The following is a 24747-nucleotide window of genomic DNA, read 5'->3' as shown; positions in this document are numbered from 1 at the left end:
CTCTCTCTGTGAAAGCTACACATATTTTAGGGATCGTCATTCTGGTCCAACTGCAAATTTCTTCTCTAATTTCAGGAGCCTCTCCCAGGCAGCATCGCAAATAAGGGTAATGATGCTGGCACTGGAACAAGATTCATCATTTGCAGAACAAGCCGGCACAAACTTCTCTTTTTGAAGTCACATAGCAAGTCAAAGCAGCTGCTTCTATGTGCAAGCCCATGGAGATGATGTAATGGAGGTGGGAAACACTGCTTCCGTTTATTTGCAATAAATCGCTCGGGGAGAGATGATTAATGGTTTTATTTATGGATTTTGGTCAAAGAAGTTATGTAACTGTCACAGCTCAACCTGTTTGTCTTAAGTAACGTAATGCCAAAACAGCAACATGTCTCACAAACCTTTAAGCTAATTGTACTGGGTTACCTTTCCAACACTGTTTTATAGGCAATTCACAAAAAGATCTGATTCATGCCCTTTTTTTTTTTTTTTTTTTTTTTTTAGTTTCTATGTGATATACAGGGAAGATCTGAAGAACCAACTTTTATATACCCTGGAAACCTCCTAGGCTAGTGGAAAACTCTTAGTGAGCAAGTATAGGGAAAAGACACTTCTCCCTAATATTTTTTCAGTTCTGTAAGTTGCAAGTTTTATTAAGATCTAATTGAGCTCAAATGACTGATTAACGCTGCATCTTAAACACAGCTGCTTTTCTGTCCATAAACATCTCTGCACCCTTCATATGCAGAGTTCAAGCTCAGACAAAGCTCACTCTGACCCTCCAAGATATGCTTCCAACAAATGCAGGGAAAGTGAGACATGGCACTCCAGCCTTGTTATAATTAATGTAAAAGCAGAGAAAGAAAAGAGCCTGCTCCAGAAAAAAAACAACTCCAAACCTTCAGGGATATTTTAGTATATTATAAAGAAACAGAAGGTCACAAGCTTTTAAAAGATTATTTTAAGGTCAAATTTGTTTAGTAAAGCTGCCCGGCTGGTCTTTCTCCCTCCCACAGTGACGCCGTCATTTCCTATCTCCTTCTGCAGAATCAAGTAGGGAGTGGAGAAAAGTCACCAAAAAAAAAAAAAAAATATTAGGTCACCACAGAGATAAAGGAAACACTGCTACCAGAAACTGCTGAATAATGTTTCAGGCAGCAATATCAGCTGGACAAGCACTCCTGGCTGCTGACGGCATTTCAACTTGTGGCTTGGGAAGAGAAAGATGGTCTCAGCGATAAGTTTAGGGAAGGGTCTCTCTGTTCTAACAGAGAATGAAATCACGAGGCTCCGTTTCTTTTCTGTACGTCCAACCTAAGATGCACATCTCAACTCAGAGGAGCAGAAGACCCAGAGCTTTAAGAGGAAAAAGCCAAAAAAATCCTTTAGGTTTTTCAGGTTTGTGCTAAACAAGTCTCCCAGCCCTTTCGTACGAGCTTCGCATGGCGAATTAAACTACGAGGGGCTCTCACCTGGGCACACAAGAAGAACAGAGATGCTTCCCCTCATAACACCTTATTAACTGCTGGCCTGGTATGTATTAGCACCATTGTTTTACAATTGTGCAAATGGACACGGAGACAAAATGACTTGCACATGACTACACCGTCCGGCCTGGCGGAGCGAGGATTAGAACTCGGGAGTTCTGGATCCTCAGTCACATGCTCCGTCCACAAGACTGCAAACTTCCCCGTTCAGCTGACTGCCTGTGCTGTCCTTGTTCTTACATAAAAGGCTCCATCTGTAATGGCATTGTGCGTCCAGTGACCAGATGTCATAACGAGTTAAACCAGATAAGGCCTGCTCGGTACCTAAATGGCAGAGAGCGGTGCCAGCAAGTTGCATGTTCTTCAAGATTCAATACTGCATCAATGCTTTAGTGTTACTGCTAGGCACGGACCTCTTCGGGAAGACCCATCAATTCCTGACCGGGCATGGGCAAACGTGGACAGCTGTTCTGTGTCCCCCTGTGTGCAATCCCCAGTTTCAAGCGGGTACAGAATTCTTCTTTACCCCATTCTTATCTGAGCAATGAAACAGCATGGGCTGAAATGATTCATTACAGCGCTATCTTCCTACTATACGTATTTACTCGGTTTATGGCCTTAAAGTAATAAAAATTACAGTGCAATATAGTCATCCTGCTATCATGCTTTACACAGAAAATTAGTTTTCTTTTATAAATATTATATATACATATGCAGATATATATACACATATATGCTTCTTAATAATGCCTTGGAGATGCTTTCATTATACAGTATCCAGCATACTTGTGCAGTTTACAGTCTCAATCAGTGGTTCATGGCCATCGATACGCTGTGAATGCCAGACTTCCTTCTGTCCACTGCAGTTATACCACTTCTGCTGGGAGAGATATGCCTGCATTAAGCACATCCCACTCAGTATAAACGACCCCTGATTTTAAAGGGGTTTCGATTAAAATAAATCAAGAAACATCAACGTCAAGCTGAAACTTGATACAAATTTTCTGCCATAAATACTGAAAGAAGTGTTGTCTGCTTGGAACTAAGTATGTATAAAATGGCAGGGGGGAGGGAAATAGGATTTTTCCTACTGCCATAATTAATATAAAATGGAAATTTAAATGTCTTTGGGATTTCTATACATGGGAGATGTACATGTATAGAATATTCCCATTTAAAGTTTGACTTTGGTCAAGAGGTCAAGTCATCCAGGGACAGTTTCTCTGGTTATCTGCAGTGCAAAGTATCTACCCCCTACAAACCTCAGCATCCACTTTTGCTCCAAAAGAATCTAGTTAGATCTGTTCAGAATAAGCAGGGATGTTAAGGAGTACGTTAATTAGGTGGATCCATGAGGCAGAGAGTGGACTATTAAATTCATTTCTAAATGACGAGATCTGTAAAATGGGGAAATTAGAAAACAGAAGAACGATGCGCCAGGGCCGCAGGCACCGAACGACCTCGTGCTATCTACTGGCCTGAGCTAAGCAGCAGCTGGGAACTCAGATGTGCAAGGACGGGGCAGGGACGTTTTGGCTCTTTTAAGCTGTCTAGAGAAACAATTACAAGGATTTCAGCGAGCTGGAACGAAAGTGTTTTGTGTGCTGCTGCCGCTGCCTCACTAGTCGGTACCGTAGGCAGTAGGAGCCAGCAGCGGTCTCCCAGGAAGATGCAGGCTACTGGACTTCAGCTGGATTATGCAACCTCTTTGCTTCTCAAAAAAAATATTCAAATTAAACATTTGGTATCAGTCTCTAGAATCTATAGATTCAGAATAGCCACTAGGTGCCTCCAACCTTCCTCCCCGAGCCCTAATGCATTGGTGAGGCTGAACACAGCCAAGAACAAGAACAAACAGAAGCCTGGAGGTTACGCAATCTCCGATACTTGTGCGCCGAGTATCATCTTTATCATAACGACCGACAAATCACATGATCCTGAGGTGCAGAGAGATTTCCAAGACACAGACGTATAAACATTCAACACAGTCTCTTAACCCTTTAATAAGATGTGCAAGCTCATTTTTGTTAACAATTTAGCTTGGATATTAGGAACAACTCTCTCACTAGGAGGGTGGTGAAGCATTGCAATGAGTCACCTGGAGAGATGGGGGACTCTCCATCCTTGGAGGCTGTTAAGACCTGGCTTGACAAAGCCTTGGCTGGGATGATCTAGTCGGGGCTGGTCCTGAGCAGGGGGCTGGGCTAGATGTGACCTCCTGAGGTCCCTTCCAATCCTCATTTTCTATGATATAACAAGTTAATTTGAAATTCTCCAAATGGCACCATTTTATTTTACAGCTCTGGCCTATTAGGGTTTTGTTAAAGATTCCAGGCTAAAGTCACAGCTAGGTTTGCCCTTACACTCCCAGCAGGGCCCACAGATGTGTGCGTAAAAGAAACCCATTTAGCCATTTGTACCAAGAGACTCACTTCCTCCAACAAGCACCAAGTACCAGAGTATCAACATGAGTAAGGGTCAATGCCTGCAGAGGTGATGCTTGTGTTGGCCAGTGCTGAAATAGGATTAATTAGGATTTGAGCAATGCCAGCTCCTGGGTTATGGTGACCATTCTAAGAGAGCTAAAACTTACCCAGTAGGGCTGCGCGAAATTTCGCCAGCTGTTTCGTTTTGGCACTGTTTCGACTTGCTTCAAGCTCGAAACAGCAAAATCGAAATGAAACGAGGGCAGTTGAAATGTTTTGAAACATTTTGAGTTTCGAAGCTGAAATTGGGAAACAGGAAGTTGTGGGGGGGGAGGGGCGGGGAAAGACTGCTCATATGCACTGCGACTGTTTGGCTGCCTGAGATGCTGCTTGTGCTACTGTGTTGCTCACTAAGTTATTACCTGTTGTCATTGAAAGTGGTGAACCGAGCTGAGGCTGTAAGGGAGGAGGAGACCTCATTGGGGCACATTACCGTGTTGTATAGAGGCCTCAGCACCAGTGAGGGCACACCTTCACACACGTCACGAGTTTTGCTTGTCAGCAGCCTGAGGTACAGTTTTCCAGAAACCCCTGTGCCTATCTCCTTGAAACTTGGCAGGCTTCATGCACTTAGAAGGGTCTACCATCCTTGCTGTTTTCATCCAAATTTGCCAAAAAATGACAAAGTTATAGGCAGTTTCGTGCTTCCCCATTATAGCCTATGGGCAAAACAGCTTTGATGGAACAAAACAGACTCTTGACATTAAATGAAACTCGAAATGAAACACTGTCCTGTCAAAACAGAAGCTGAAACAAAACAGTGCTATTTTGCACTGCCCTATTACCCAGGTCACCTTCCTGCAACATCCGGACTCTGCTGAAAGGAGATTTAGGGAGACTGCCTGCAACATAATAATATAAGCCATGGCTTTTCTTCAGAGCTTGCTGATGAGTTGGTTATATTAGCTATCGCAAGATACGGGGTCAAAGAAAGAACAGTTGCATACCGATGGTAATTGGTTTTTTGAGATGGTGTTCTCAGCCGCCACTACAGCAAAACCCACGCTGCGTGTAATGTGCTCCAGCTTCGAACCTTACATAAGGATCGCATGCCTCATGCCCCCCTTGAAATCCTGGAGAAGGGGATAAGGAAGTGGAGTGCCTGATGCCTTACCGCCCTTGTGCCTCAAAGCTGCTGAGGACTCAGAAAAGGCAACGGCGGAGCAGACTGTTGGATTCACAATGACTGTATCCATCGCTTCAAAGGAAGTGCAGTTACCGTACATATTAGGGGCTTTCCCAGGACTTCCCAAATTCACTCTTTCCTGGCTGAGGGGATGGCCACAGGAGACCATTTTGACAGTGAGATGGGCTGACGGAGTGCTTAGCAGAGGATGGAGCAAGGAAGTTCTCCATCAGCTTTAGAAAGAGGTCCCATGCTGCTGGTTCTCTGACTGGTGGGGAAGCAAATATTAGAAAGGCTCTCAGAGGAGGATCAGATACAATACTCGTGGACTGCTTAAGCAGAGATCATCAGGCTGAGGGTAAGAGAGAACAAAAGACGGAGCGTTTGCTAGGGGCGCAGCCTTTCACGAGGCAGAACAGACATCTCCTGTGCCGTCTGGCTAAAGGCATAAGACAATTTCATGACAGACAGGATTCAAACCCTGTAGGCTGAGTCCACCACAACGATGGCTGGTGAGAAGTGCCTCACTCAGCTCTACAAGGGGCCACCGGTGGGAGGGGTTCCCTGTTTTTGGAACTTCTATAATCAAAAGAATTAATGGATGGAGAGAAGAGGGACTTCCTCCAAGAATCAGAGAGGCACTGGAAGGCTATGAAGGTATAGGAGGTAAACACCTGCTGGGCTCCCTCTTGTTATCAGGGATAGTAGGGGAAAGCTGCGGCTGCTCTGCCCTTTGCATCTCCAGAAGGGAATGCAATAAGGCAGGCACGTGGCATCTTGTGGCCTGATGAATGCTGCTGCTTTAAAGAGATGCCAAGCTGACGTGCAAGGCATACCTGCACCTCAATGGGATCCACCCCGACACACGCTTGCAGTGCTGCTGTCTGCTGATGCACATGGTGCAAAGCAAAACCAGAGTGCCAAGTGCCTAAAGTTAACTGAATAGGGAAGACTGACTCAACTTGGCCAGCTCTAGGAAGATAACTCTGTCCCATCCAGGCAGAGAGCAATTCTCAATCTGTAGTTGACTTTCTACCCTACACTTTCACGGCAGGGACAATAGCTTCCTTGAATTGGGGAAAGTACTTAACCGCAAGCTGGACTCCAGTACAATCCAGGTAATAATCAGCATCTTCATTGGACAATTAATTACACGCATGCCAGAATTCTTCTATTAAACTGTTCTTCCAAAACCAATGCCAGCTCCTCGGTTCTGCAAAGCTGCTGAGAGCATGCACACACATTGCTCTCAGCATACAACGTCTCTACAATGCGATCCTAGCATTGTTTTCAAAGATGTCAGTCAGACCCAGGAAAGGGTACCAAGTTCTCCAGCCTAACCTGAATTGTTGCTTCTGTATCACACGCAATAGTTCAGAAGTTGCAAAGCTCTTTTCAATCCACCAGGGACACATGTTAAGTACAACACCCTTAAAAGAAAGCTTATCCTAGATTCCTTGATTGTAAGACTTGAACAAAGAAAAGGAAAGCTGATATTTCATATTTCTTGATAGAACTCATTTGAGACTGATTTTTTTAGATAAGCCTATTATACAAAGACTATGGCTTCATATATCATAGAGAGACACAGACCCTGCCCTAAACAGCCAGCAGCCTGCAGTTATTAAATACAGCTTAAGAAGGAATTGCTCTGCCCCGGGGAATTCAGTGCAAGAGAGCAAGTGGAGAAGAGGAGACAATGCTGAAGAATGCTGCCCAATAGGAAGAATGGATTCTGGAAGAATAAGGTCGAAGCCATCTGACAATTTATCACCGAAAGGCTATTGGAAGCTCTCCTTTTTCCTACAGGTTAGGGCCACTAATAGTCAGGCAACTATAATACCGAGAAGCTATTTTTCTTGGATCTGTGCCATTTTTGTGATAGGGAAACTTAGAGACGTCAACTTCTATCCTTTGCATGCCCTGATATAGATATCGCAGCAATAGGCAGCAGCAGAAACCAGTCAGAAATAGCTCTTGGCTGTTATTTCAAACTTACACCTTGGATATTTCATCCATCATCCAACCAGACTGGGACAGGTGCTTGGTTCGGGGGTTTCTGAGAGGGCCTTCTACTGGATGGTCAGCTAATCAAGCCAAAACTGGAAGCCGCCTTAGATCAGAGTAGAACAATAGCTGCAATAAACAGGCCTTTCACTTGGAAGTGAGGCAGTGCTCATTTCAGCAACACGTTACTTATTTAGATGACTAAAACATGTGGAAGTGTTTTGAAGAGGGCAGCATTTATTTCAAAGGTTGTGCTCTAACAGAAACCATGTCCAAAGTAGCCAGTGATTAATGCATTTCACTGAAATGGCTGCCCTGGACATGTCTGCAGAATTCTTCTTGCGCATGCATATGAATAAGCAGGTTGGCACCTCCAATATAGTAAACGTATTGATGTGCAGGCCTTGCAAAGTTAATGTGGAATGGGAATGACTATATTCACATTCAGGGGAAGTCTTTTGTTTCTAATACAAAGAATATCCATTTACAAATGCCTCAGGACACGGCATTCAGATTTATGGGAGGATGGTCAAGACCCATTCCTATGCAAGACAGGACTCTGAGAAAGCTTCAAATGAGCCTTTTGGGGGGAAGCAGCACAGAAGTCAATCAATCAATCAATCAAACAAAATGTATGTAGCATACAAAAGGGTGGATAATTTAGTGCTCAGATCCTAGGAGACTTTGGAAGAGGACTGAAGAGATGCCAGCTATTTATGCTAATTTGTTAGGAGAACAGTCTCCAATCCAGACCTTCCCTTTATTCGTGGACTTCCTTGCTGTGTTAAGAATCCACTGTGAGATTACCATTTCAAGTCAAGATGCATGGAAAGATCCCTTGTGTAGTCAGGGAGGGAATTACTTATATTTTTCAGTATATAGTATCAACACATATTTCCTTTACTGTTTGCTCATCTGCTCCAGACTTTGCAATGTTCTAGGCAACTCCACGCCTTACTCTGGGAGCACTGGAACTGGTTACCAAGAAATCCTGTAGACTCTTCATCCTTGGAGGTTTTTAAGACTGGGCTAGACAAAGCTTTGGCTGGGATGATGTACTTGGGGCTGGTCCTGCTTGAAGCAGGGGTTGAACTAGATGCGACTTCCTGAGCTCCCTTCCCATCCTCATTTTCTACTATTCTATGATACTCCATTTTCCCAACCGGCATACACTCATATATCACTCAGGCGCTCCAAGTCTCCCCTATCAGCACACTGATTTCTTCTTGGTGTCCTCCAGGCTTTCTTGATTTCAGCAAAGTTTAATTTGAGGACAATGCAAATTTACCTGGGCTTCCCTGGTGAGTAGCACAATTTCTGGAGTAGAATTTAGGTCACTCCAATTTAGTTGTGCATGAATTACCACATTTTTCTAATAATCTGGAACAGAAGGGCTCAAAAAAATAAAAAGAAAGGTCACTAGGCTAGTGATGTCACTGCTCTGCCTTCATTTGCATATTCATAAAGCACTATATAAGAAGAGCCACCATTCCTTGTTACATTTAGGTGCTGACTGAGTTTTTACTTTGGCTCCTAATTTTACTGGTTTCTCCTGGGAATTATTTTACAAACATTCATCAGCTTCTGTCCAACTCTGGTGGCATGCCAGTCAATAAATACACAGCTACCTGGCTGTTTCACGTGGAGCTTTCCGAGTCAGAGACTCATGTTAGGGAAGCACAAATAATAGCTGCACAGAGGCATTCGGCTTTTCGGTGCGTGTACTGGCAAAAGGTATTGGATCAAGAGTCCTTGGAGACACAAGAATAATCTGTTTTTCCATAGAACAGATAAAGCTATTACAGAGCATGCCATTGTGCTTTAAGACCCGAGGGACCTTTTCTAGGAGCAAGAGGTGAATGTAAAGGTCAGGCACAGGGCTGATACCAATAGCTCATTTTATATTTCCATGTGCGTTTTTAGTCTTCTACAAAAGGAACTGGGGGTGGGAGAGAGTTGGGCAGGAAGGTGAGCTGTTCGTAATACCCATGTGCCCCTTGGCTATGATTTTCAAAAGGAAACTACCAAAATTTAAAATGCCTAAATCCCAGCATGTCTACTGCACTTCTTTTGAACACCCCAGCCCTCAGGTATATTCGTACAGAGGCAATTTCCTTGGTCGCGGCTGACGATAGTAAAAACGCAGCATTCTGTTAAAAGGCTATCACAGCACAAGGAACAGGTCGGAAAGGGGCTGAGGTTTGGACGTCCTCAGTTTGTTGCCGATTTAAACTAAAGTAGATCAGCTGCACAGTAGTTGTTTGGACAAAAAAGAAAAGCAGCAGCCCCAAACACAATCCAGCTGCAGACCACGTGCAGAAGTTTGAGGACAAAGATGGAAATCCGTTCTCAACTTCAGCCAAAAGCAGCATGCTCCTGTCAATAGCGATTCTCATTCTGGAATTTATATGCCCGGTCGACCATAAATCAGCTGCAATATCCTATGGTATTTGGTCACATTTTCAGCCCTTCAACTGCACAATGAACTTTTCTGGTACTGGGGGAATGCGTAAGACTACTGACCACAACGAGCAAGACTGGATGAGCTACATTAGCGATAGTACAAACCACCACTTAACTGTGACCTCCGAGACTTACTCTTTTTTTCCCCTGCTCAATGGGTAGCTTATCTGAGGTTGAATAATCAGCCTTCACTTCAAGAGTCGGGATGCTGGAAAAACACAAGCAAAGCAACTGGCTGCTAATGAACACTGGTAGTGAATTAGTCTCTCCAAGACAGCTTCAGTTGAATGAGCAGTTTGACCGAAAATGATCTGCGTCTTAGTTGCTAAAAAAGATTTCAGATGTGGATCTGGTGGAGGGTCAGGAGGAGGCAGCTATAAAAGTACCTCAAATATGCAGGAGAAGTGGCTGGTGAAAATAAACTTTGCAGGTCTGTAAAACATTAAGCACAAGCGCAGCCTTTTCCCTACATGTAAATCACTTTTACCCCCCCGCCCCCTTTAAAGACTCTCTAAGACCTGTTTATCTTTTACCGGCTTGTAAAATGTAGTAACACTTGAAGCGATGAGATTTACTCTGGAAGGACTTTTTGGAGCAGTGACGTGAACTGGTAAAGGCTGAATTCACAACTGCTGCTAAGCACAGGCTTTCTGAGCATCCGACGGGAGGGAAAGAGAAACCACCCTGGACGAAAGCTAAGATAACCTTCTCCCCAAGTTAGCGTTTAGCAACACTGTTTTTTAGCAGAGCTGCAAAGACCGGCAGGGCAATGCAGCCAACGGATATTCATGGAGAAGTTGCAATACTGACAAAGAACAAGCATGAGAATGCTTGCTAATTGCCAGCTGCTGACAAACACTTTTCAGACTTGGCTTTATGTTTCCTCATTCCAAAGGATGACTTAAAAAGGCTCTTGTGCAAAATCGCTCCGATTTGCAAAACAAAAGTCATCTGAAGTTACTTCGTTATTAATGCTGCAGCACGGAGAGTCAAGGGAATCACCTCTTGTCCACAAGACTCGACTGCGCTCTGCTTAGGCACGGCCGCAAAATGGCAAAGAGCAGAATAGGGTGGTTACAAGGCGATGCCAAAACGGACACATTAAGCTAAAGAAAAATGGGGCTAACGGGACTGCTGTTTGGTTTGGCCAAATGGCCACGGGAAAATGCTAGAAACCTGCAGGAGGCTACGGATCTCCCGCTTCAAGGGGGCTTTCCACTATAAACAGTAATCCAAGGGCATGAAAACCACCAGGATTCATTTCACATGCCATTAGGGTCGAAGCAGGGAACTCGCAGGCCAACAGAGCGCTTGGCGAAAGGAGGAGAAACCTTCACCTGCAAAGTGTGGTTTGACTTTCTCTGATATTTTTGTATAAACAGTAGTCATGGTTTTTTCCTCCTTGCTCTTACATAAGAGCCCGGCTGGACACATGACACCCTGGCACTGACATAAGCAGTCCAATGATAAGGATTTAAAGGTGAAAAGAGAATACAGCCGGGACAGGGGATGGAAATTTCTGAGTTCACTCTCAGTCTAACCCAAAAAACGAGACCATAAAAACCTCATTCAGCCTCCACCTCCTCTCCTCTCCAATCACCAGGGTTTTCGACATCAGTCGCTGAACTTTATTCTAATTGCCACCGGCTGAATTCTTTCCTGGCTGGTGATGTCAACTGACAACAGTTCTGCTTTGATGGAGCTGCTCTCACCATCCCCAGCTGTGTTATTGTGACCAAAAACTCATGTAAAGTTAGAAAATATCTAGGTGTTGAACATTCAAAAAAACAAAAGCCAACAACTTGAAGCAAGAACACCAGTGACAAGGCCGCTTAGTGTTTCAGCTGCAGCAACTCAGCCGACAAGTGGTAACTAGGCCTGAGTTGTTCTAGATTTGAATCTTTCCTTTGATCCGCTTCTGTTCTGCTCCTCGGTTACCTTCAACACCATTATAATCTGCGTTTCCTTTGTTCCCTCAATAATTATTTGTACTGTAGCAGCACCTGCCAGACCCAGGCCTCCGTCAGGAACCCATTATGTAAGGCACCATGCAAACTTGCAGCAAAAATGCTTTTGGTATTAAGTGTTGCCATTAAGTCAATAATTAACCAACTCCCTTAACACAACTGATTGATCTAATAGTTTTCTGCATCTATCTGGCAGCCTGCAAAACTAACAGCAGGGACCTCTCCTCTCTCTCAAATTTCAGCCTATTTCTACAACCAGTTGCTTCCCTTTCCTGCCAAAACGAAAAGAAAAATAGTAACAAAAAATAGATTTCCAGCCTGCAGTGGAAAATCTTATTCCCATGTAGATGGCCTCAATAAATTCCTGGGTCATATTCATTACCCCCCCAAAATCAACCAATGTATCAAAACTGTATAAACAATATTAAACATTTAATAACATACTGAAAGGCATGTTTAAATGACTCTCTACCAGGGGTGTCGAAAATAGCCTGAGGGCTGTATCTGGCCTACAGAGCCCTGTCATCCAGCCCCCAGGGCTGTCCACGGGTCACCAAGCTGACCCACGGGCCGCGTGTGGTGCTCAGTCCAGTCAGTCTATGGGTCTAATGTGGCCCCGCACCATTCATCTGACCCAGAGACTGGCCCATGGGGACCTCCCTGCTCTTTACAGGAAGCGGAAAACCCCCAGCTTTGACCATGCACAACTTATATTACATCAAATCAGACCATTTAGTGTCTTAAAGGATTTGTGAGTGGGGCAGTGCCTGGGAGGCCAAAAAAGGCTTTGTTTCACCATAATAAAACTACAGGGCTCATCTCTGCTAAATCTCAGTTTCGCAGGAAACAAGACAGACATTCAAACCCAGACAGAAGAAATATCAGAACGTAGCCCTCCCCTGTCCCAACTCCCTTCTGCAAGCTTACGTAGCCTTGGCCACATCAAGGAAACAGAAGAGATTCACTTGCTCTCTTGATCACTTTTTCCTGTATGCACCCATCTCTCCTGATCAGCTACATCTATAAAAACAACAATCAAAGGGGGTCACGCAGCTGCAACGGAGGAGAGAGTGGCAGATTCAAGTATCTGATGCATGAAGGGCAAACGCGAAGCAGAAGAATCTAATTTAATTTGCCAAACTAGAATAATTGGAGAGTGGTTCCTAGAGAAATCTCGGAGCAGTGAGTAAAAATTGTTTGCGATTCCGATTTTCCGTCTATGAGGCAGCTGCCAATGTCGCAGCTGCTTCCGCAAATTATTGGGGCAACAGAAAGATGTAAGACAACCTGCACTTCAAGTGTTTTGGTAGCCCTTAGGATATCATGGGGGCTCCAGCAGACAGATCTAAAACTGGTCTGGAAAGGCCTCTGGGGCCATTAAGTCCAGCCCCTGCACTTGCAGGCAACCGTTTAACCAAGGAATCCCCAAAAATCACCACTTCAGATCTTCCCACGCGACCGCACGGCACCAAACCAGGAACACCCAGGGCACCACACAACATCCCAGAGGTAAAAGGCGAACAAAGAGAGTACTGCCAATGCCTTGCCAGCGTAATGATAGAGAACTAAGTGGTTAAAAGATGTCCAGAGAAACCTAGGAAGAGAACCACCCACTACAAAGCAAAGCAAAAAAACCCTCCCATACATCTTGCCAGCCTGACCCATGAGAAAAATTCCTTCCCAACTCCAGACTGAGCACTGTCTGATTATCTAGTTCCTTATACCAATGTTTGCCACCACATTAATGCGTTCCAGGAGGCAAGAACAGAAACAATATCACACACCAGTAATCCAATAAAGTGTGGTCTCTTTGAGGATATACAAGGAGACTAACGATAGCATTACCTAAGTGGCCTTAAGACTAATGAGTGCAGCACTATTAAGCAAAAAGTCTATAAATCCTAGGGCAGGCCAGGTGGGATGCTCCCAAGTCATCCTAAAAACCAATTAAGCTCCAAACACCACCTCAAATATTCCTAATACAAAACTCAACATTTACAGATCCCCAAGAAGAGTAACCCAAGCAATCCAATAAATCAACCGGCACGATGCCGCACAAGTGACAAGTCCAAAAGGAGAAATCAGGCAGCATTATTAGTGGGGCAGCTTCAAAGGGGGAGTGGGCCTCACACATCCTTCCTTAAGCCCTGAAGACATCGTTTGAGAATAAAATGAAGAACTGGCTAGACAGCAGGCTCCAAGCAGCTTGAGCTTCTTATAAAAGTATACTAATTAGTCAGTCACCTGGGATATCTCTATAACAAAGAATTTAGGTCAATTCCTGTACTCCCCCTGCCCGCTATATGAAATAGAAAACCGGTTCCACTTACTATGCTGCAAGAGTGAAAGATGCACAAGGCATCATCCTAATAGAAGAGATCGTCCTCCCTTTCTGTAATCAGAGGCACTTATAAGGAATGGTCTGGAACAAAATGATCTCAGGACTCAAATATCATAAACGCCGGGTAAGAAGAGAGTCGTGCAAGGGGCAGAAACAAACAGGGCTCTTTGCCTGACTTGCATCTGTCAGGAGAATATCTTTTTATCATTCTTCAATAACCTATAACCAAGAATGATCCTTTTATTAGACACTTCCTATTTCCCACCTATAGTCACATTGAGAAAAACGTAAAGAAAATATATTCAATTAAATTAAGAAAATAATTATTTACATTAAGAAAAGAAATGGTATACAAAGAGGCCAAAAAGAAATATCAAAGCTCAGTTCTTGTTACCTAGAGATCTGTCTTCTGGGTTTGCTAAGTGCCAGAAAAACACACACAGCTCTTATTGCAATTTCTGCAAGGCCCAGGGTGTCAAGTAATGTCTGCCTCCCTGCCTGTGATTCGGTGAGCTTCCTCTCTGGGTGGATAATGTGTGGGAAGGTAACAGGAATAATAATTGTAGAAAATTGCCATTAGTGAATGCAGTGCAGCTGACTGGAGTGTCTGGGCTCACTGAAATAAACAGCAGTTAGGGCTTCATTCAACCCATATTGTAAAGTCTCCCACTGCTTTCAGCAGAGCTGAATCAGGCCCTTCCACAGATGCTGTGAATTACCTGTTCCGCGCAAGTCCCATTTATTTATATGACTACTGCAGCTGCCAACAGCCCCACCAAACAACCAGTTCTTTTATGGATTAATTAAATAAAAGAATTTTTATTCAGAAATCACTTCACAGAATTACAGAGTGCCAGTAACTGGTTTGCAGGCAGGAGCGATCACTCCTCAGCTGCATGAGAGCTCCACACCTGCGCTTTGTAAGACTTGTACCAGACTTGGGGGCAGTGGGGCGAGAGCCCACCCTTTCTTTACTACCTGCTTCCAGAAGGTCATACATTCACGGCACAAAGTATACACTTCTTTTAGAGCAGCGGTGCCAAAGATACAGCTGTATAATCAGCCCCTAGTGCTGCCCGTGGGTCTCAGTGACTCGCAAAAGCATGAGATGTCCAAGCACGGTGCACACAGGGCCTGCTCCAGCTCCTGTTCCAGAGTGATGGAGCAAATGGTGCATGCAGCACAACCCCCGAGCAGCCGCATGCGGCTTCAGGGCTGTGTAGTGCAACTCTGGAGAGGCCGGAGCCCGCTCTGGCCGCTTGAGGACACGTGCTAGAACGTGCGACCGGTCTGTGAGCCTGGTCCAGCCCATGGACCAGCCCTGTGCTACTGAACTGGAGCTCTAGAGGACAGGTCTGAGATCAGACGACCTGAGAGTACGCAGACCTGTATTGGTGAACAGAGTATTTTGTTTGCATAAAAGGCACAGGTAGAATTAACTTGGGAAAAGGGTTCATTTTGATACTACCGGAGCAAACTACATCCCTGTCTTTTTGCCGTAAGAAGGGAGTATGGCTATGACAGCCTGGTTGCTGAAGGCTGAGGTCTCAACTTGAAGTACACACAGACAGTATTACTTGGGGTGTGTACATACGGTGTGGTCACAGAGGACAAAGTGACCCAGAGATAACTAGCTGCCAACAAGTGCAGTAGTGTCCCGTGAGTGTGTCGTGCCTTCAAACTCTTACAACATGTATTGGGAGTAGAACTTAGAGGCTGCTATCCTAGGCACCCATAACCTAACACCCACCTTTAGCTCTCTCTGTAGCACTCACCACCGCAGTAAATACGCGCTATGACTGTTTGGGCCAAAAGAGGATCACTCTTGCCAACTTGGGCTTGTGCAGAACTCTGGGATCGCCTTCATTTCTCAGCTAGCAGCCCAAAGCCTGAACACCTACTCTATTTTTTTTTAAAAGCTCTGGAGAAACTCAAGTGACGTGCAAGAATCTTGCCAGTTGCTCAGCTAAATCTGGTGCCTGCAAATCCCAGGATTTAACAAGGCCCCTCTTACCCGATCCGTTTCTGCTTAAGCTTCTACATCTACTTTGTGCTGTTGGAAGCAACAACGTAAGATGTGGTACAACAGAATCAGGCCTCCCACATATCCACGATGAATATTACTTGCACTAACAGGCTCTGCAAATAAGATTAGGACAGTGGCAAGCACTGGTGGCAGTTGAAGGGCAATTGGCACAGTGTTTATCAGAGACTCATAGAAAATGAGGGTTGAAGGGAGCTCAGGAGGTCACATCTAGTCCAACCCCCTGCTCAAAGCAGGACCAGCCCCAGCTACATCACCCCAGACAAGGCTTTGTCAAGCCAGGTCTTAATTAAAAACCTCCAAGGATGGAAACTTCACCACCGCTCTAGGTAACCTGTTCCAGTGCTTTACTACCCTCCTAGTGAGAAAGTTTTTCCTAAAGCCCAACAACCCTCCCTTGCTGCAATTTCTTCTTGCTTAGTACTTCCCAGCCTCAAAGCATGACATGCTCTGCTCTGCTAGGGTTAACTTAAGACATAAATGTCTGCTGGTGGTGAAATACTGCATGGTCACCTGAAAATGTACAGAGTATAATTCATCTTCTGTGCTGAGTGGGAACTTTAACCTCACAATTGCTACCAGAAAGGAAGGGATGTTATTAAACCAAACCCTTTCTTGATAAAAGAAGAAAAAAAGCTTGGGAATAATCTAAGATGCTATTGCACAGCACTAATAGAAGACTAACAAAATGCTTAATTAACGGCAGGAGCCACCAACAGGTAGTAGTGACTTCTCGCTCAAAGTCTGCAGCAGCCCTGCTGTTTCAAGATCTAAGCTGGGCTAATGCACTTCAACTTGACCCACTTCCCCAGTCCTTCTCCCTACTCTTTAAGCTCTGGACCTTCCTTGCGCCTTTAATAACACACCTAAATCCTGTCACATCACTCTCCTGGCTGCATCAGTCTTGTCCTGCTCTGTGGCACACAAGGTCAGACATGCTAAACCATGCTCATCATAAAGCCAACACGTGTTCACCAGGGGCTGTGGTCCCTTTTCACTCTACCTCAAACAGGGTCAGGACCCCAGTTCCTACCAGTGCGGCACCACAAGCTACCACTAGCAGCCACTTAAATAGTTATAGAAAGATCTAAAATCTCTGCCCAAGGAATATCTAATTGAGTTTCTATATGCCCAGGAGCCTGCTTTACACATCTGCTTCATGCTCGACAATACAAAGACACTGTACTCCCCCATCCTATTCCCTGTTCTCATTAGGCATTAAAACTCAGTCTCACATGAGTTACACAAAGACAACACACAGTGCCCAATTTACACCACAGGATGATATTCAAATAAATCATATCACAAGGAGAAACACTGTTTTTACCTTTACAGTCAATTCCACCTCTTGATCCCAGGTCCAGTGGCCTCTCCTATCCTGGGACTTAAGTGCCTCCCACATCTAACTAAAAATACCTCGATGTGGGCAAGGGCACTTTTAGTAGCTTATCTACTAGACACCGAGGGGTGATTAGGCCTCCTTTGGACTAACAAAAGGTCGAACCAGAAACAAAAGCATCCCCACTGAATTGAGGAAGATGGAGTTAAGGCTGGCTTCTGAGTCCAAGGACATCCTCCAGTAGCCTTAGCAAGGTCAAGGACAGGAAGGCAGCGTGTCACCCTTTGTCTATAATCCCATCAGCTCAATGCACAGGTGAGTGTTAGACACTGTAATTGCATTAGGCTTTCCATAACCCAGGCCAAACCCAAGTGGCCCAGCCTCTCTAGGTACCAATGGTATAGGCTCAAGGACTCCGACTTCTGAAGAGCCCTCAACTCTAGCAAGTCATAGTTTCATAGTTCCTAGGGTCGGAAGGGACCTGAGCAGATCGTCTAGTCCGACCCCCTGCCATGGCAGGAAAGATTACTGGGGTCAAACGACCCCAGCAAGATGTTCATCTAACCTCCTCTTAAACACCCCCAGGGTAGGAGCCTGCACCACTTCTCTTGGAAGCTGGTTCCAGACCCTAGCTGCCCTGACCGTGAAGCAGCGCCTCCTGATATCTAACCTAAACCTACCTCTGCCAGCTTGTGACCGTTATTCCTGGTCATTCCTGGCGGTGCAGGGGAACAGGGACTCCCCCAGTGCCTGCTGATCCCCCCTGACTAGTTTATAACAGGCCACGAGATCCTCCCTCGGCCTTCTCTTGTGGAGGCTGAACAGGTTCAGGTAGCCTCTCCTCGTAGGGCCTGCCCTGTTGCCCCCCGATCATGCGAGTGGTCTCCTCTGGACCCTCCCCATGCTGTCGACATCCCTCCTGAAGTGCGGTGCCCAGACCTGGACGCAGTACTCCAGCTGCCGCCTGACCAGTGCCGCACAGAGGGGGAGGATCACCTCCTTGGACCTGCTCGAGATGCATCTGTGGATGCATGACAAGGTGCGGTTGGCCTTCCTGACTGCCTCTCCACACTGCTGGCCCATGTTCATTTTGGAGTCAATGATGACCCCCAGATCCTTTTCTGCCTCCGTGCTGACAAGAGGGGAGTTCCCCAACCTGTAGGTATGGTGCCGGTTGTTCCTCCCGAGGTGCAGCACCTTGCACTTGTCTGTGTTGAAACCCATCCTATTCTCGTCCGCCCACCCCTGTAACCTGTCTAGGTCTGATTGTAGCCTGTTGCAACCTTCCAGTATGCCCACGTCCCCCCACATCTTAGTGTCATCAGCAAATTTGAACAGGGTGCTTTTTACCCCCTCGTCCAAGTCACCGATGAAGATGTTGAGCAGTGCGGGCCCGAGGACGGAGCCCTGGGGGACGCCACTGCCCACGTCCCTCCAGGTTGAGAAGGACCCATCCACTACCACCCTCTGGGTGCGGCCCTCCAGCCAGTTGGCGACACATCTGACTGTGCGGGTGTCTACACCACAGCCCCCCAGTTTCTTAATGAGAACGGGGTGAGAGACGGTGTCAAAAGCCTTCCGGAAGTCCAGGAAGACGATGTCCACTGCTACCCCTGCGTCTAATGATCCGGTGATCTGATCGTAAAAGGCCGCCAGGTTGGTCTGACAAGACCTGCCGCTGATGAACCCGTGCTGGTTGCCCCTAAGCATGCAGTCCCCAGCTGGCCCCTCCTGGATGTGTGCCAGCATAATTTTCTCGAACACCTTGCCTAGGATTGAGGTAAGACTAACCGGCCTATAGTTTCCCGGGTCCTCCTTCCTCCCTTTTTTGAAGATGGGGACCATGCTGGCCCTCTTCCCGTCCTCCGGTACCTCACCAGAGCACCACGAGTGCTCGTAAAGCCGTGCCAGGGGACTTGCAATGACCCCGGCCAGTTCCTTTAGAACTCTAGGGTGGAGATCGTCCGGACCGGCTGACTTGAATACGTCCAGCCCCTCCAGAAGCTCCCTAACTAAATCCTCGCTAACCCGTGGCCCAGGTGTGCCTCCCCCGGGGCCCGAGGGGGCCCAGCAGGGAGGTGGCTGTTCTGGTCCCAACTTAGGAAGACGGAGGCAAAGAAATCGTTAAACATGTTAGCTTTGTCATCTGGTGTGACGACCAAGTTTCCCAACGCGTCCTGCAAGGGCCCCACATTACTCGGGACCTTCTTTTTACCCCCTATACGTATTTAAAAAAGGACTTCTTATTGTCCTTAATCTGGGAAGCTAGTCCCAGTTCCATCTCCGCCTTGGCCTTCCTAACTGCCCCCCTCTGCAGCCCCGAGCAACTGCAGAATAGTCCTCCCTGGTGATGACCCCTTCTTTCCAATGGGTGTACGCCTCCTTTTTAGCAAGGAGACGTTCCCGGATGCTTTTGGTGAGCCATGGAGGCTTGTGTGCTCTCCTGCTCCCTTTGATCCTCATGGGGATTACCTTCCTTTGGACTTGGAGGATCGTCTCCTTAAAGAGTGACCACTCTCCTTGGACACCCGGCTCCCCTCCCCTCCGGGACCTCAGCGCTTCACCAACTATCCTCCTTAGCTTGTTGAAGTCTGCCCTCCTGAAATCTAGGGCCGCTGCCTTACTGCATGCCTTTGCCACCCTGCGCAGGATGGTGAATCCCAGCAGGCGATGATCGCCGTCGCCCAGGTGGTCGAGCCCCCGCAGCCCCCGCACCAGGTCATCTCCCGTGGCCAGCACTAGGTCCAACAAGGTGTCCTCCCTGGTGGGGCTGTGCACCTCCTGGGTTAGATGGAGGTCCTGCACTCTGGCCAAGAACCTGCGTGAGCGGTCAGACCTGGCCGACTGCTCCTCCCAGCAGATGTCCGGGAAGTTCAGGTCCCCCGTGACTACCACATCCCTAGCCTTCACTACCTCTGTGAGCTGACCCACGAGTTGCTGGGTCAAGCTCTTCCCCCTGGTTGGGGGGTCTGTAGTAGACTCCCACTGTTAAGTCCCTTTCCCCTCGACTGCCTTGTACTCTAACCCAAAGCACTTCAGAGTGCCCCTCCCCCGACTCCTTGCTAATTGACGAGGATGAGTATTCCTCCTTAATATAGAGCGCCACGCCCCCACCTCTCCTTCCTATCCTGTCCCTCCTGTACAGCCTATAGCCCTTGACATTCACCCCCCAATCCTGCGTTGCATCACACCGCGTTTCCGTAATCCCCACTATGTCTGGGCTGGTGTCAGCCAGCAGGAGGGTGAGGTCCTCCTGCTTGTTGCCCATACTACGAGCGTTTGTGTAGAGGCATTTGAGGCCTCCTGTGGGTGTGTGTACTGCCCCCCTAGTCCCAGCGTTGTCCTGGCCCCTATGTCTTACCTGTTTATTCGCTTCACTCGCTCCCCAGTTTCTTTTTCCAGGATATTTTCCCAGTGATCTTAACTTGAATGGGTGTGGGTCCATGTCTTCTTCCTATTACCCCTTGCCCCTGGGAACACAGCTGTTACACATCAGGTTGCTGGAAAACACCTGTTCGTAAACCAGCAGCACCTCTCTGATCTCTGCAGAAATCAAGGCAGCAGAGAGAGAGATCGATTGCAGCACACCATGGCTTCATTTCATTGAATCATTTCTACTATTTGATTTACCAGGGAGTCTTTCTTTCCCTCTTCCCACTGTCCAACCTGCTGGGATCAAGATCTGCCTGTCAAACCACTGCTTCACTATACTTACATGATGCATCTGTGACAACAGGAAGTCTGATGGCCCACCAATGGCTTTGTGAGCTGTCTGATGACAAAGTGCCCATTGCAGGCATGTTGCAGCCTATTCTGCCACACTGAGCACTATAACCTAGTCCCCATACACCACGTGGCCTGACACATGTAATATGCAATGTGGTTAGACCAGGCCTTTGGTCTCCCTTGAGCCTTCAATAGATTCTCCCAGGCAAAACCTATGAGGTTGTGTGAGGCTCTCTTTAAAATGAGACCACGTCATCAACTCTCCATTTGGCCTCATTAAGACCAGGGCTCACTTCATTCTCCTATCACACACAGCAAAAAAAGAGAATGGTATAATCCTTAGGGAATTTCCCTATAAGCAAAACAGCAGGAAAGGTAAGCACTAGCCCCCCTTGAGGAGGCTGGTATGCTGAGCTCCTCAGCTTCACTTCCCCAAGCCCCTTCACCACTGGCTTAAGGGAATCTATGCAGGTCCAAGAACATTTGCATCTTGTGCACAAAACACCAGAGAGATCAGGCATAACTTAGCACCTCGGTCTGTGAGGACTTCACCGAGGAAAACCCATTCTGCAGCACCTACTACCACGTCTTCCTTAGGGGAAGACACAGTAGTAAATCTACCAGTACCAATTCATTTTCAGTTCCTTCTCTAGCTAGTTGCCTTGCTAAAGGGTCCCACCATATCCATAACCACTCCTGGGAAGGATCTGCTATTGCAGGCAATGTTCTTGGACCCGCTTTACACTTTGCTGAAATTTAGCAGGAACTGCAGAGATTCCAGGATCTGTGACCCGTCTCAGACACGTGAGGCCAGGAGAAGCTCACATTGACCCTTACGTCCTGTCTTGTATTCCCCCATGTCCTAAGAAAATTGATATCACCAGCCAAGCACAACAACTTGTAGCAATGCCTCTGGGAAAGCACTATCTGCCTTCTCATCCCCCAAGATTCAGCTTCCAGGAGACATCCCATTCCCTGTAAAGGAATATCTTTTCCCACAGGAATCCCTCCCTGTAGGGTCTTCAGCACTAGCAGTAGCTACAGCTTGGAGCATCTCTACAGGGCGATAGGGCTGCGATCACTGCAAAGTTCTGTTGGAAACTCTGCTGCCCCATGGGGAAATGCAAAATTCACCGACTTGAATTTGAGAAACAGCAGTTATCAGCTGTGCTTCAATTTCCCCATGTCTAAATAGCATCTCTGCCCCAACAAGGATGATCTCCCAAGGCAGAGATGGCAGCTTGCTGTCCAAAGAGGATTCTCTGACTCTAGCACCTCTGAAGGCTGCCAGACCAATCCTCAAAATCATTTGCCATCCATACCTCCACAAAGCAACTGATCATCAACCCCAATCTCTCTGTCCCTTCCAGGTACCCAACTTCACCCTTCACTGGAAGGCCTGTGCACCCTCTTTAGGGTTAGATACTTGCTCAATACCCACTTAGCCAAGTCTACTATATCGGAGCATCAGCACTAGTGTCCCAGAACTGCTGGACCCTCCGCTGACCGACTTCTAGGGCACATGTCAGCTGCTTGTGCCCAATACACATGTACCGGTTTTGACCCGAGCACAGTGTGACAGTTTGCTATGCAGGAGCCTGGAGGTTGAACTCAGCAACCTGATCATCACACCCCCCAGGCGAGCGAGCTGGAAGATTCTCTCTCTCGAGCCTTGTTAATGATGTAAGCACCAAAGACTTGGGAAGCCACCGTTGCCTCCAGCAGGTTAATGGTTTATTGGCCCAAGGGTTTGGCACTCTGCCCAATTATGCCCTAAACTCATACAACGGCTAACTCCATGAAGTCATATATGAAGTAGCAACTCCCTCCTCTTCGCCCGTTTCTGTGGATACACCCCCTTTGGGTTGCAACATCCACATACATCGCCCCCTTCTTCTGCACACCACAAAAGTTCTTCCCGTAAGTTTAAGGTATCAGCCGAAACTTTCAGAACCACCCCCCCCCCCCACCGGCAAATGAGTCCTGTCTATCTGAACATAAGCCTCAATAGCTTTGCTGCTCGGTAAGCTAACAAATCAACAGAGCTGCAGGGGGGAACGAGGAGAGATTGAGAATGGGCCCCGTTTTGCAGTGGGGCTCTTCCAGAAAATCCAAAAACCTGAACTCCTGTAACAAATCTCCCCCCTTTGGGATCTAAGAAACCAGCTAACACTTGCAATATTAGTCAAAGCAGCTTATATCAGTCGATCCAGAATCCAGTATTTTAGGGTCTTGTGCCTTATATGAAAAGGCAAAGCTCCCACATGCACCTGTGCTGGCAGCCTGCTCTCTGGCCCCAAATGGCCACGGCTCCGCCCGTGCCCCTGGCCAAGACTTCTTATCAGTGTCCAGTCATCCACGCTCTTCATTTCAGATTCCTGTCACGGTGTTTGCACATGTTCTTTTCTCTCGGCTGCCTCTTCATTGCAAGTTCATGCGTAGTCACTCAACTTCAACATCCAGTGAACCTCTGAAGTAAAGCCGTTCTCAATAACTCATTTACATCAGACCAGACACGCCTATGCGGCCAATCCTTAATTCTTATTCCCTGGTCCCAGAGAAGACCCGTTTCCCTTCAGTCCCAGCAGAACACAACGCAAAAGTGAGTAGGTAAACTGAGTCACGCACACTTTTCATTAAAACTAAAAAAGCCACTTTCTGCATAACACTTAGAGGTATAAGAAAAGGCTTTTGCAGGGTAACAGCCACGTCCTTTTTTCTGCAAGAATAATCCTGGTTCTATCCGATAATTTAAGTTTGGCAAATCTAATCCCTCAATTATATTTAAAAAAAGTTGGCAGCAATCATTAGTAATGGAAAAACAAAGTCAGAACAACCAAATTCTGCCTTCGACAGCTTACACAGACCTCTGTTTCCAGAACCGTAGCTTGATTGTAAAAGCCATTTGTCACTACCCTACGACTGCTAAAGCCATTATAAAAGGAAAGAGAAATCTGCAAACTCCTTCTGCGAAAACACCACCATTTTGAGAACACAAAAAACCCAGGACTTCAAAGTGGCCTCTATTCAGCCTTTCCTTACAATTACAGCCTTCTAAAACCAGGCGCAGAGGGCTGTTTTCTGAAGTGTTACAACCAACAAAACACCAAATGTTACACTCATGTATTATGAAAATCCTGGATGCTCCGAACCAAATGCAAATTTGACTTTCATTAGTCAACTTAAAACTTTTAAATATTTCAATGCCTACTGCAGAGACTCTTGTAATGAACTCACGCACATTCCCCATAGGAACTATACTTAAAAAAGACAGGGTTTGAAGTGGGGGGGGGGGTGGAAAGATGGGGGAGGAAGAGGGGAATGATTCACCAAAACTACAGACACAAGAAACAAAGAAGCTTTGCCTTACCTGAAACAGCAAATCGCTTGGATTTTAACATGCTAAGCATAGGCTGAGCTTCTGAACTCTGGTGCAGTGGCCTAAAGCTGGTAATGTTTTCATCAGTGAAGTTACACCAGTGTAAAGGAAATCAGATTTTCACTGAAACTATTTTGCTTTTTACCATACAATCTTCTCTGCTAAAGGCCAACTAGATTTCTTTAAAAGATTTACCAAAGCAAATATTCGGCATATTTTCAAGGGGGGAAAATTAAACGCCTAAATTACGGAAAATAGTTTGACCTAGTTGTAGCTTTTCCTCAAAAGCTACAGCACAAGTGATCCTGAGGCTTGGACTTCTCTTGAAAAACCAAACTAAGTTGCAACAACAAACTGCAGAAATAAATATTTAACGTTAAAATGG

At 46.4% G+C, this 24747-nt stretch overlaps 1 protein-coding gene across 2 annotated transcripts in view; it reads right to left on the bottom strand.

Annotated features, from left to right (window-relative positions):
* The window catches only part of SIK2 (salt inducible kinase 2), a 94414-nt gene that overhangs the window by 51914 nt on the left and 17753 nt on the right, over positions 1-24747 (bottom strand). The gene's annotated exons all lie outside the window — the stretch shown is intronic.

Source organism: Crocodylus siamensis, chromosome 14, assembly GCF_052110815.1.
Source record: "Crocodylus siamensis isolate JL-2025a chromosome 14, ASM5211081v1, whole genome shotgun sequence".
Lineage (NCBI taxonomy): Eukaryota > Metazoa > Chordata > Crocodylia > Crocodylidae > Crocodylus > Crocodylus siamensis.
This window is presented reverse-complemented; position numbering and strand designations above follow the sequence as displayed.